The following is a 13,100-nucleotide window of genomic DNA, read 5'->3' as shown; positions in this document are numbered from 1 at the left end:
GTAGTATATGTCCTTGATAGTGAAATGCTATCTCATAAATTCATACTACAGTATCATATCTGGGAGAAAAAAATGATATTGTAAAGTCTGTAGTACGTACTTTTGAGCGCTGGTTGAGCTGGAGGAAACACAGTGTCCTCCAGCGTAGCCTGTTGTCCTCCTGTCGCAGGACGTTCAGCTCTCTCTGTCTCGCCACCTCCCTGCGAAGACGGTCTATCAGCTCCTCCTCCATACGCGCCAGCTGCACAGCAGAGACCAGGAGACTCCTTTTAGTATCCACATCACACCTTTAGTTAACCACAGGGAGTTATAGCTGTGGCTCTTCTGTGTGTTGACTGCAAGGTGACTCTGCATAGATAAATCGACCAAGACGGCTTTTTGCCAAAAAGGGCACATTACAAACTGAACGGACTTTTAGCATCCAGAAACACTATCCTCATGTATCCCACCCAAACACACAGAAACACTATCCTCATGTATCCCACCCAAACACACAGAAACACTATCCTCATGTATCCCACCCAAACTCACAGAAACACTATCCTCCTGTATCCCACCCAAACACACAGAAACACTATCCACCCCCTCATGTCTCCCACCCAAACACACAGAAACACTATCCACTGTATCCCACCCAAACACACAGAAACACTATCCTCATGTCTCCCACCCAAACACACAGAAACACTATCCACACGTATCCCACCCAAACACACAAGAAGCACTATCCTCATGTCTCCCACCCAAACACACAGAAACACTAACATCATGTATCCCACCCAAACACAGTAAGCACTATCCTCATGTCTCCCACCCAAACACACAGAAACACTATCCTCATGTATCCCACCCAAACACACAGAAACACTATCCTCATGTATCCCACCCAAACACACAGCCTCTATCTCATGTATCCCACCCAAACAGTCAGAAGCACTATCTATAGCGTTATCCCCTCTCACAGTCAGTACAGCTCTATAGCGTTATCCCTCTCAAGTACACTCAGAAGTCAGTACAGCCTCTATAGCACTATCCTCTCTGTATCCCACGTTGTCCAAACACAGAAACACTCTATCATGTATCCCTCAAACACAGTCAGACAGCTCTATAGCATTATCCCCTCTCACAGTACAGCCTCTATAGCGTTATCCCCTTCACAGTCAGTACTCTATAGCGTTATCCTCACAGTCAGTACAGCCTCTATAGCGTTATCCCCTCTCACAGTCAGTACAGCGTTCTATAGCGTTATCCCCTCGTTATCCCCTCTCACAGTCAGTACAGCCTCTATAGCGTTATCCCTCTCACAGTCAGTACAGCCTCTATAGCGTTATCCCCTCTCACAGTCAGTACAGCCTCTATAGCGTTATCCCCTCTCACAGTCAGTACAGCCTCTATAGCGTTATCCCCTCTCACAGTCAGTACAGCCTCTATAGCGTTATCCCCTCTCACAGTCAGTACAGCCTCTATAGCGTTATCCCCTCTCACAGTCAGTACCTCTATAGCGTTATCCCTCTCACAGTCAGTACAGCCTCTATAGCGTTATCCCCTCTCACAGTCAGTACAGCCTCTGCGTTAAGTACAGTCTATCCACCCCTCACAGTCAGTACAGCCCTATAGCGTTATCCCCTCTCACGTTATCTCACAGTCAGTACAGCCTCTATAGCGTTATCCCCTCTCACAGTCAGTACAGCCTCTATCAGCGTTATCCCCTCTCACAGTCAGTACAGCCTCTATAGCGTTATCCCTCTTAGTACAGCCTCTCTCCTCACAGTCAGTACAGCCTCTATAGCGATCCCATCCCTCTTCAGTCCCCTCTCACAGTCAGTACAGCCTCTATAGCGTTATCCCCTCTCACAGTCAGTACAGCCTCTATAGCGTTATCCCTCTCACAGTCAGTACAGCCTCTATAGCGTTATCCCCTCTCACAGTCAGTACAGCCTCTATACACGTTATCCCCTCTCACAGTTACAGCCCTCTCTCACAGTCAGTACAGCCTCTATAGCGTTATCCCCTCTCACAGTCAGTACAGCCTCTATAGCGTTATCCCCTCTCACAGTCAGTACAGCCTCTATAGCGTTATCCCTCTCACAGTCAGTACAGCCTCTATAGCGTTATCCCCCTCACAGTCAGTACAGCCTCTATAGCGTTATCCCCTCTCACAGTCAGTACAGCCTCTATAAGCGTTATCCCCTCTCACAGTCAGTACAGCCTCTATAGCGTTATCCTCTCACAGTCAGTACAGCCTCTATAGCGTTATCCCTCTCACAGTCAGTACAGCCTCTATACTTTATTTTCAAACACATTTCCTGAACATTTATCCAGGTTTTCCTCTCACAGTCAGTACAGCCTCTATAGCGTTATCCCCTCACAGTCAGTACAGCCTCTATAGCGTTATCCCTCACAGTCACACTCTGAAGATGTCACCACCGCAGCAAGACATCTAACCGTAACTGCTGATCCCATCAGTCTCCTCTCTCGTTACACACACCACTCACAGTCAGTACACACTCTGATCCCATCTCTCTCTCTCTCTCTCACACACACACACACACACTGCTGATCCCATCTCTCCTCACACACACACACACACACACACACTGCTGATCCCATCTCTCTCTCTCTCTCACACACACACACACACACACACACACACACACACTGCTGATCCCATCAGGTTTCTCTCTCTCTCTCACACACACAAACACACACACACACACACACACACACACACTGCTGATCCATCTCTCTCTCTCTCTCTCTCACACACACACACACACACACACACTGCTGATCCCATCTCATCTCTCTCACACACACACACACACACACACACACACACACACACACACACACACACACACACACACACACACACACACACCTGGCTCATCTCACACATCAGTCAACTGTGTGATATTCAATATGAGTGTCTCTCTCTCTCCACCCACCGGGGCGCAAGCAGCTTCTGAGGTAGACTCCTTGACTACCTTTCCCACAAGTCCTAGAGGCAAAAGAGAAGACGTTGTAGTTCCTACCACATGTACTGTACCTCCTCAAGTAGACGCTTGTTGTCCTCCACTTTCCTCTGGTGCTCCTGGAGGGGGAGCTCCTGGAGGGGGAGCTCCCGGAGGGGGAGCTTGGCTGGGTCTCCCTCTCTTTGCTTTGAGTAGCAGGGTTGATGGGAGGGAAAATGCATGGCCTGTAAAAAAGGAGAACGGGGGGGGGGACATTAGATGATGCTCCTTTGTCTAACACATTCTTAAATATATTACTTTATTTTCAAACACATTTCCTGAACATTTAAACCTCCAGAAATGGTTTTCAGAAGCGTTTCTTTCCACTGACAGCAGGTTTTCAGAAGCGTTTCTTTCCACTGACAGCCAGCGTTTTCAGGTTTCAAAGTGAGAAGCGTTTCTTTCCACTGACAGCAGGTTCCCTGCCATAAGCGTTTCTTTCCACTGACACAGTTTTCAGGTTTTCAGGTTTTCAGGTCAAGCGTTTCTTTCCACTGACAGCAGGTTTTCTCACAGATACACACACCCCTGTTCCAAAGCAGGTTTGAGGCACTGGAGCTTATTTGAAACAAAGTGATTGATGGCGCAGCAACAGTCCACCTAAAGTGTAACTGTGAAGTCTCCCCCAGTGGAAAAAAGAAAGAAAGCTTCCTTCCCTGCCTGCTGTTAACCAATCAGATGTCTTTACTGTACATTGAGCCTTGCCACTGTAACGTATCCCTGCTCCTGAAAGAGAGGTTGTGGTTCGGTCCTGCATCGCCGTGGAAAATCTGAGTAATCATCATTATTCAGGTCAGTAGCCAAGAGCCCTTCAGTTAAAAGAGGAGAGGCCTGATAGAGGTGTTGGCTTGCCTGGATCTGTATCACAGCAAATACACACAACACACACACACACACACACACACACACACACACACACACACACACACACACACACACAGCACAGGGAGAAGTGAGCTCACGTTGAGGTTGTCTTCTGGAGCTTATTTTACAGGTTTGCCTCAATGTGATCATGATGGAACACTAAGTGTTGGGTTACTGGATGGAAACGACACCAAGACATGAGATCGATAGCACCTTGACGTGGCCCACCCCTGTCTCTCTCTCACTAGAGCCCACCCTGTCTCTCTCACTAGAGCCCACCCTGTCTCTCTCTCACTAGAGCCCACCCTGTCTCTCTTTCACTAGAGGCCACCCCTGTCTCTCTCTCACTAGAGCCCACCCTGTCTCTCTCTCACTAGAGGCCACCCCTGTCTCTCTCTCTCACTAGAGCCCACCCTGTCTCTCTCTCACTAGAGCCCACCCTGTCTCTCTCTCACTAGAGCCCACCCTGTCTCTCTCTCACTAGAGCCCACCCTGTCTCTCTCTCTCACTAGAGCCCACCCTGTCTCTCTCTCACTAGAGCCCACCCTGTCTCTCTCTCTCACTAGAGCCCACCCTGTCTCTCTCTCTCACTAGAGCCCACCCTGTCTCTCTCTCACTAGAGCCCACCCTGTCTCTCTCTCTCACTAGAGGCCACCCCTGTCTCTCTCTCTCACTAGAGCCCACCCTGTCTCTCTCTCACTAGAGCCCACCCTGTCTCTCTCTCACTAGAGCCCACCCTGTCTCTCTCTCACTAGAGCCCACCCTGTCTCTCTCTCACTAGAGCCCACCCTGTCTCTCTCTCACTAGAGCCCACCCTGTCTCTCTTTCACTAGAGGCCACCCCTGTCTCTCTCTCACTAGAGCCCACCCTGTCTCTCTCTCACTAGAGCCCACCCTGTCTCTCTCTCTCACTAGAGCCCACCCTGTCTCTCTCTCTCACTAGAGCCCACCCTGTCTCTCTCACAGAGCCCACCTGTCTCTCTCTCACTAGAGCCCACCCTGTCTCTCTCACTAGAGCCCACCCTGTCTCTCTCTCACTAGAGCCCCCACCCTGTCTCTCTCTCACTAGAGCCCACCCTGTGAGCCCTCCCAGAGAGGAGCGACAGATTAACATCTGAGCTGAAGAGAAGGAAAAAAGAGAGAGAGAGAATGAGCCCTCAGAGAGAGAATGAGAGAGGAAAGAAAGAGAGAGAGAGGGAAAAGGTAGAGTGGAGAAAAGAGAGAGAGGAAAGAAAGAAAAAGTGAGATAAGGAGAAAGAGCCGAGAGAGGAGTCACCTGAAACATCTCACCTTTCTGCTGGTGAATGTGAGAGGTAAAGACGTCTTAATGTCCGGTCCACTAGCGCCTGTCAAATAAAAAAGACAGAGGATTATCCCTCAGTAACATCCCAGTTTACTGGAGCAGAACAAGAGCTCAGACACCTAAAAGCAATACTTCATTAGACTTTCACTGAACTAGGTGAGAGAGGTGTCTTGAGCAGTTTTGAGCTGAGTGAGAGAGTGGGAGCCCTCAGTAGAACTGGGGTGGACAGGAGCCCTCAGCTTTCATTGAGTGAGGTGTCTTTACAGTTTGAGCTGAACTAGGTGAGTGGTGGGATTATGAGAACTGAGCTAGGAGATGGACGGACTTCAGTAGAACTTTTTGACTCTGGTCAAGAAGTGCTGTAATCAAATCTGTGTAGAACTCTGTTCATTATGCCTCAGTCAGTCAGTCAGTCTAGGTCAGTCAGTCTGAGTCAGTAGTGAACTGGTGAGGTGAGTGGTGGTGGTGAGTCAGTGGTGGTGAGTGGTGGTGGTGAGTGGTGGTGGTGAACTAGGTGGTGGTGGTGGCCCTCAGTAGGTGGTGAGTGAGTGGAGTGGTGAGTGAGCCCTCAGTAGAACTGAAGAGTGGACTGTCAGGAGAACTGAACTAGGGAGCCTAACATCTGAGTGAACTAGGTGAGTGGACTAAAGAGCCCTCAGTAGAACTGAACTAGGTAGAGTGGACTAACATCTGAGCCCTCAGTAGAACTGAACTAGGTAGAGTGGACTAACATCTGAGCCCTCAGTAGAACTGAACTAGGTAGAGTGGACTAACATCTGAGCCCTCAGTAAAACTGAACTAGATAGTGGACTAACGTCTGAGCCCTCAGTAGAACTGAACTAGGTAGAGTGGACTAACATCTGAGCCCTCAGTAAAACTGAACTAGATAGTGGACTGACATCTGAGCCCTCAGTAGAACTGAACTAGGTGGAGTGGACTAACGTCTGAGCCCTCAGTAGAACTGAACTAGGTAGAGTGGACTAACGTCTGAGCCCTCAGTAGAACTGATCTAGTTGGAGTGGACTAACGTCTGAGCCCTCAGTAGAACTGAACTAGGTAGAGTGGACTAACATCTGAGCCCTCAGTAGAACTGAACTAGGTAGAGTGGACTAACGTCTGAGCCCTCAGTAGAACTGAACTAGGGGGAGTGGACTAACATCTGAGCCCTCAGTATAACTTTACTAGGTAGAGTGGACTAACATCTGAGCCCTCAGTAGAACTGAACTAGGTAGAGTGGACTAACATCTGAGCCCTCAGTAGAACTGAACTAGGTAGAGTGGACTGACATCTGAGCCCTCAGTAGAACTGAACTAGGTAGAGTGGACTAACATCTGAGCCCTCAGTAGAACTGAACTAGGTGGACTGACAGAGCCCTCAGTAAGAAGACTAACATCTGAGCCCTCAGTAGAACTGAACTAGGTAGAGTGGACTAACATCTGAGCCCTCAGTAGAACTGAACTAGGTAGAGTGGACTAACATCTGAGCCCTCAGTAGAACTGAACTAGGTAGAGTGGACTAACGTCTGAGCCCTCAGTAGAACTGAACTAGGTAGAGTGGACTAACATCTGAGCCCTCAGTAGAACTGAACTAGGTAGAGTGGACTAACATCTGAGCCCTCAGTAGAACTGAACTAGGTAGAGTGGACTAACATCTGAGCCCTCAGTAGAACTGAACTAGGGGAGTGGACTAACATCTGAGCCCTCAGTAGAACTGAACTAGGGGAGTGGACTGACATCTGAGCCCTCAGTAGAACTGAACTAGGTGGAGTGGACTAACATCTGAGCCCTCAGTAGAACTGAACTAGGTAGAGTGGACTAACAGCTGAGCCCTCAGTAGAACTGAACTAGGTGGAGTGGACTAACATCTGAGCCATCAGTAGAACTGAACTAGGTGGAGTGGACTAACATCTGAGCCCTCAGTAGAACTGAACTAGGTAGAGTGGACTAACATCTGAGCCCTCAGTAGAACTGAACTAGGTGGAGTGGACTAACATCTGAGCCCTCAGTAGAACTGAACTAGGTAGAGTGGACTAACATCTGAGCCCTCAGTAGAACTGAACTAGGTAGAGTGGACTAACATCTGAGCCCTCAGTAGAACTGAACTAGGTAGAGTGGACTAACATCTGAGCCCTCAGTAGAACTGAACTAGGGGGAGTGGACTAACATCTGAGCCCTCAGTAGAACTGAACTAGGTAGAGTGGACTAACATCTGAGCCCTCAGTAGAACTGAACTGGACTAACAACTAGGAACTAGAGTGGACTAACATCTGAGCCCTCAGTAGAACTGAACTAGGTGGAGTGGACTAACATCTGAGCCCTCAGTAGAACTGAACTAGGTAGAGTGGACTAACATCTGAGCCCTCAGTAGAACTGAACTAGGTAGAGTGGACTAACATCTGAGCCCTCAGTAGAACTGAACTAGGTAGAGTGGACTAACATCTGAGCCCTCAGTAGAACTGAACTAGGTAGAGTGGACTAACATCTGAGCCCTCAGTAGAACTGAACTAGGTAGAGTGGACTAACATCTGAGCCCTCAGTAGAACTGAACTAGGGGGAGTGGACTAACATCTGAGCCCTCAGTAGAACTGAACTAGGTAGAGTGGACTAACATCTGAGCCCTCAGTAGAACTGAACTAGGGGGAGTGGACTAACATCTGAGCCCTCATTAGAACTGAACTAGGTAGAGTGGACTAACGTCTGAGCCCTCAGTAGAACTGAACTAGGGGGAGTGGACTAACATCTGAGCCCTCAGTAGAACTGAACTAGGTAGAGTGGACTGACATCTGAGCCCTCAGTAGAACTGAACTAGGTAGAGTGGACTAACATCTGAGCCCTCAGTAGAACTGAACTAGGTAGAGTGGACTAACATCTGAGCCCTCAGTAGAACTGAACTAGGTGGAGTGGACTAACATCTGAGCCCTCAGTAGAACTGAACTAGGTAGAGTGGACTAACATCTGAGCCCTCAGTAGAACTGAACTAGGTAGAGTGGACTGACATCTGAGCCCTCAGTAGAACTGAACTAGGGGGAGTGGACTAACATCTGAGCCCTCAGTAGAACTGAACTAGGTAGAGTGGACTAACATCTGAGCCCTCAGTAGAACTGAACTAGGGGGAGTGGACTAACATCTGAGCCCTCAGTAGAACTGAACTAGGTAGAGTGGACTAACATCTGAGCCCTCAGTAGAACTGAACTAGGTAGAGTGGACTAACATCTGAGCCCTCAGTAGAACTGAACTAGGTAGAGTGGACTAACATCTGAGCCCTCAGTAGAACTGAACTAGGTGACAGAGCCCTCAGGACTAACATCTGAGCCCTCAGTAGAACTGAACTAGGTAGAGTGGACTAACATCTGAGCCCTCAGTAGAACTGAACTAGGTGGAGTGGACTGACATCTGAGCCCTCAGTAGAACTGAACTAGGGGAGTGGACTAACATCTGAGCCCTCAGTAGAACTGAACTAGGGGGGGTGGACTGACATCTGAGCCCTCAGTAGAACTGAACTAGGTAGAGTGGACTAACATCTGAGCCCTCAGTAGAACTGAACTAGGTAGAGTGGACTAACATCTGAGCCCTCAGTAGAACTGAACTAGGGGGAGTGGACTAACATCTGAGCCCTCAGTAGAACTGAACTAGGTAGAGTGGACTAACATCTGAGCCCTCAGTAGAACTGAACTAGGTAGAGTGGACTAACATCTGAGCCCTCAGTAGAACTGAACTAGGTAGAGTGGACTAACATCTGAGCCCTCAGTAGAACTGAACTAGGGGAGTGGACTAACATCTGAGCCCTCAGTAGAACTGAACTAGGTAGAGTGGACTAACATCTGAGCCTCAGTAGAACTGAACTAGGTAGAGTGGACTAACATCTGAGCCCTCAGTAGAACTGAACTAGGTGGAGTGGACTAACATCTGAGCCCTCAGTAGAACTGAACTAGGTAGAGTGGACTAACATCTGAGCCCTCAGTAGAACTGAACTAGGGGAGTGGACTAACGTCTGAGCCCTCAGTAGAACTGAACTAGGTAGAGTGGACTAACATCTGAGCCCTCAGTAGAACTGAACTAGGTAGAGTGGACTAACATCTGAGCCCTCAGTAGAACTGAACTAGGTAGAGTGGACTAACATCTGAGCCCTCAGTAGAACTGAACTAGGTAGAGTGGACTAAAGTCTGAGCCCTCAGTAGAACTGAACTAGTGGGTAGCCCTCAGTAGAACTGAACTGGAACATCTGAGCCCTCAGTAGAACTGAACTAGGTAGTGGACTAACATCTGAGCCCTCAGTAGAACTGAACTAGGTAGAGTGGACTAACATCTGAGCCCTCAGTAGAACTGAACTAGGTGGAGTGGACTAACGTCTGAGCCCTCAGTAGAACTGAACTAGGTAGAGTGGACTAACATCTGAGCCCTCAGTAGAACTGAACTAGGTGGAGTGGACTAACATCTGAGCCCTCAGTAGAACTGAACTAGGTAGAGTGGACTAACGTCTGAGCCCTCAGTAGAACTGAACTAGGTAGAGTGGACTAACATCTGAGCCCTCAGTAGAACTGAACTAGGTAGAGTGGACTAACATCTGAGCCCTCAGTAGAACTGAACTAGGTAGAGTGGACTAACATCTGAGCCCTCAGTAGAACTGAACTAGGTGAGCCCTCAGTGAACTGACATCTGAGCCCTCAGTAGAACTGAACTAGGTGGAGTGAACTGACATCTGAGCCCTCAGTAGAACTGAACTAGGGGGAGTGGACTAACATCTGAGCCCTCAGTAGAACTGAACTAGGTGGAGTGGACTAACGTCTGAGCCCTCAGTAGAACTGAACTAGGTGGAGTGGACTAACGTCTGAGCCCTCAGTAGAACTGAACTAGGTAGAGTGGACTGACATCTGAGCCCTCAGTAGAACTGAACTCGTAGTAAAATAGTATCATACTGTTTGTTTCATTTGGGTGCATTCATGAGTTACAAATCCCACATTTCTGTGGACATCTGAGTCAAGTTCTTTGTCAAGTTCTTTGCAAATGAGAACAACACAAAAACTGCTTTTTAAAACACATCCAACAGCCGGTCCTTGGTCATTGTTATGTAGTTCATGTCACTGCAGAAGGCAGGGTTGATGACTTCATTCACTATGCACTGTTAACTGAGGGTACAAAACAATAAGAACACCTGCTCTTTCCATTTTTGACCAAAACTATGATCCCTTATTGATGTCACTTGTTAAATCCTCTTCAAATCGTGTAGATCAGGTTAAAGATGAAGGGGAGGAGACAGGTTAAAGATGAAGGGGGAGAGGTTAAAGATGAAGGGGAGACAGGTTAAAGATGAAGGGGAGGAGACGTGTTAAAGATGAAGGGGAGGAGACAGGTTAAAGATGAAGGAGGAGACAGGTTAAAGATGAAGGGAGGAGACAGGTTAAAGATGAAGGGGAGGAGACAGATTAAAGATGAAGGGGAGGAGACAGGTTAAAGATGAAGGGGAGGTTAGACAGGTTAAAGATGAAGGGGAGGAGACAGGTTAAAGATGAAGGGGAGGAGACAGGTTAAAGATGAAGGGGAGGAGACAGGTTAAAGATGAAGGGGAGGAGACAGGTTAAAGATAAAGATGAAGGGGAGGAGACAGGTTAAAGATGAAGGGGAGGAGACAGGTTAAAGATGAAGGGGAGGAGACAGGTTAAAGATGAAGGGGAGGAGACAGGTTAAAGATGAAGGGGAGGAGACAGGTTAGAGATGAAGGGGAGGAGACAGGTTAAAGATGAAGGGGAGGAGACAGGTTAAAGATGAAGGGGAGGAGACAGGTTAAAGATGAAGGGGAGGAGACAGGTTAAAGATGAAGGGGAGGAGACAGGTTAAAGATGAAGGAGACAGGTTAAAGATGAAGGGGAGGAGACAGGTTAAAGATGAAGGGGAGGAGACAGGTTAAAGATGAAGGGGAGGAGACAGGTTAAAGGAGGAGTTCTCAGCCTTGAGACAGTTGAGACGTGGATTGTGTTTGTGTCAGAGGGTGAACAGCCAAGACAGAATATTGAAGTGTCTTTGAACCTGGTAGTATTGAACCTTTACTTAACTAGGTAAGTCAGTTAATTAAGAACAAATTATTATTTACAATGACGACCTCCACCGGCCAATTGTGCGCCACCCTATGGGAGTCCCAATCACGGCCGGTTGTGATACAACCTGGATTCGAACCAGCGACTGTAGTGACGCCTCTTGCACTGAGATGCAGTGCCTTAGACCGCTGCCCCACTCGGGAGCCACGAAGGTGCCAGGCTCACCGGTTTGTGTTAAGAACTACAACGTTGCTGGGTTTTTCACCCTCAACAGTTTCCTGTGTATGAAGAATGGTCCACCACCCAAAGAACATCCAGACAACTTGACACAACTGTGGGAAGCACTGGGGTCAACATGGACCAGCATCCCTGTGGAACGCTTTCAACACCTTGTAGAGTCCATGACCTGATGAATTGAGGCTGTTCTGAGGACAATAGAAGCACTGGAGTCAACATGGACCAGCATCCCAGTGGAACGCTTTCATCACCTTGTAGAGTCCATGACCTGATGAATTGAGGCTGTTCTGAGGGCAATAGGGGGGTGGAGAGGATTAGTACGAAGGTGTTCTTAATGTTTGTCCACTCAGTGTAGAGTTCCTTTCTCTTCTGAAGTTCTCTCTTCTATTAAAATAAATAAATCCAAGTAGCCTATGCACACAAATTCGATGAAAATGTCTAAACATAATTTGCAATACATCTTTCATCGATTTGGCATCACGCGAATGTTATTAATACTCAAGTGTTAGCAGGCTGTGTACCCCAACTAACACGTACATACCTATAACATGCATTATGTTCACCCAGTGATTAAACAGGCTATTTGTGCTTTAGTGCTTACATTGTAGACAGAGATGAACACATTAAAAGTAACTGAATCAATACTTTCTACAGAGCCTCTGTGTACAAATAAATAATACATTCTACATGCAGATATTTATAAAATGTTTTCTGTGGTAGTAACTCACCTTTACGTCCATCTCTGTTGCAGAGGCTTGTGGGAATGCTGCTGGTGTGTGGTCTGGGCTGTGTGCCTCTGTCCCCCCCCACCCCTTGTCCCAGCCTAGTCTACCCTCTCTGCCTCCACCCCTGTCAGCCACAGCCTAGTCTACCCTCTCTGCCTCTCTCTGCCTCCACCCCTGTCAGCCACAGCCTAGTCTACCCTCTCTGCCTCTCTCTGCCTCCACCCCTGTCAGCCACAGCCTAGTCTACCCTCTCTGCCTCCACCCCTGTCAGCCACAGCCTAGTCTACCCTCTCTGCCTCTCTCTGCATCCACCCCTGTCAGCCACAGCCTAGTCTACCCTCTCTGCCTCTCTCTGCCTCCACCCCTGTCAGCCACAGCCTAGTCTACCCTCTCTGCCTCTCTCTGCCTCCACCCGTCAGCCACAGCCTAGTCTACCCTCTCTGACACTCTCTGCCTCCACCCCTGTCAGCCACAGCCCAGTCTACCCTCTCTGCCTCTCTCTGCCTCCACCCCTGTCAGCCACAGCCTAGTCTACCCTCTCGGACTCTCTCTGCCTCCACCCCTGTCAGCCACAGCCTACTCCTCACCCCCTGTCCCAGCCTAGTCTACCCTCTCTGCCTCTCTCTGCCTCCACCCCTGTCAGCCACAGCCTAGTCTACTCTCTCTGCCTCCACCCCTGTCCCAGCCTAGTCTACCCTCTCTGCCTCTCTCTGCCTCCACCCCTGTCAGCCACAGCCTAGTCTACCCTCTCTGCCTACACCCCCTGTCCCAGCCTAGTCTACCCTCTCTGCCTCCACCCCTGTCCCAGCCTAGTCTACCCTCTCTGCCTCCACCCCTGTCAGCCACAGCCTAGTCTACTCTCTCTGACTACACCCCCTGTCCCAGCCTAGTCTACCCTCTCTGCCTCCACCCCCTGTCCCAGCCTAG

The sequence above is a fragment of the Oncorhynchus nerka genome, linkage group LG8 (assembly GCF_034236695.1).
Source record: "Oncorhynchus nerka isolate Pitt River linkage group LG8, Oner_Uvic_2.0, whole genome shotgun sequence".
In the NCBI taxonomy this organism is placed as follows: domain Eukaryota; kingdom Metazoa; phylum Chordata; class Actinopteri; order Salmoniformes; family Salmonidae; genus Oncorhynchus; species Oncorhynchus nerka.
Note: the sequence above shows the minus strand (reverse complement) of the source record.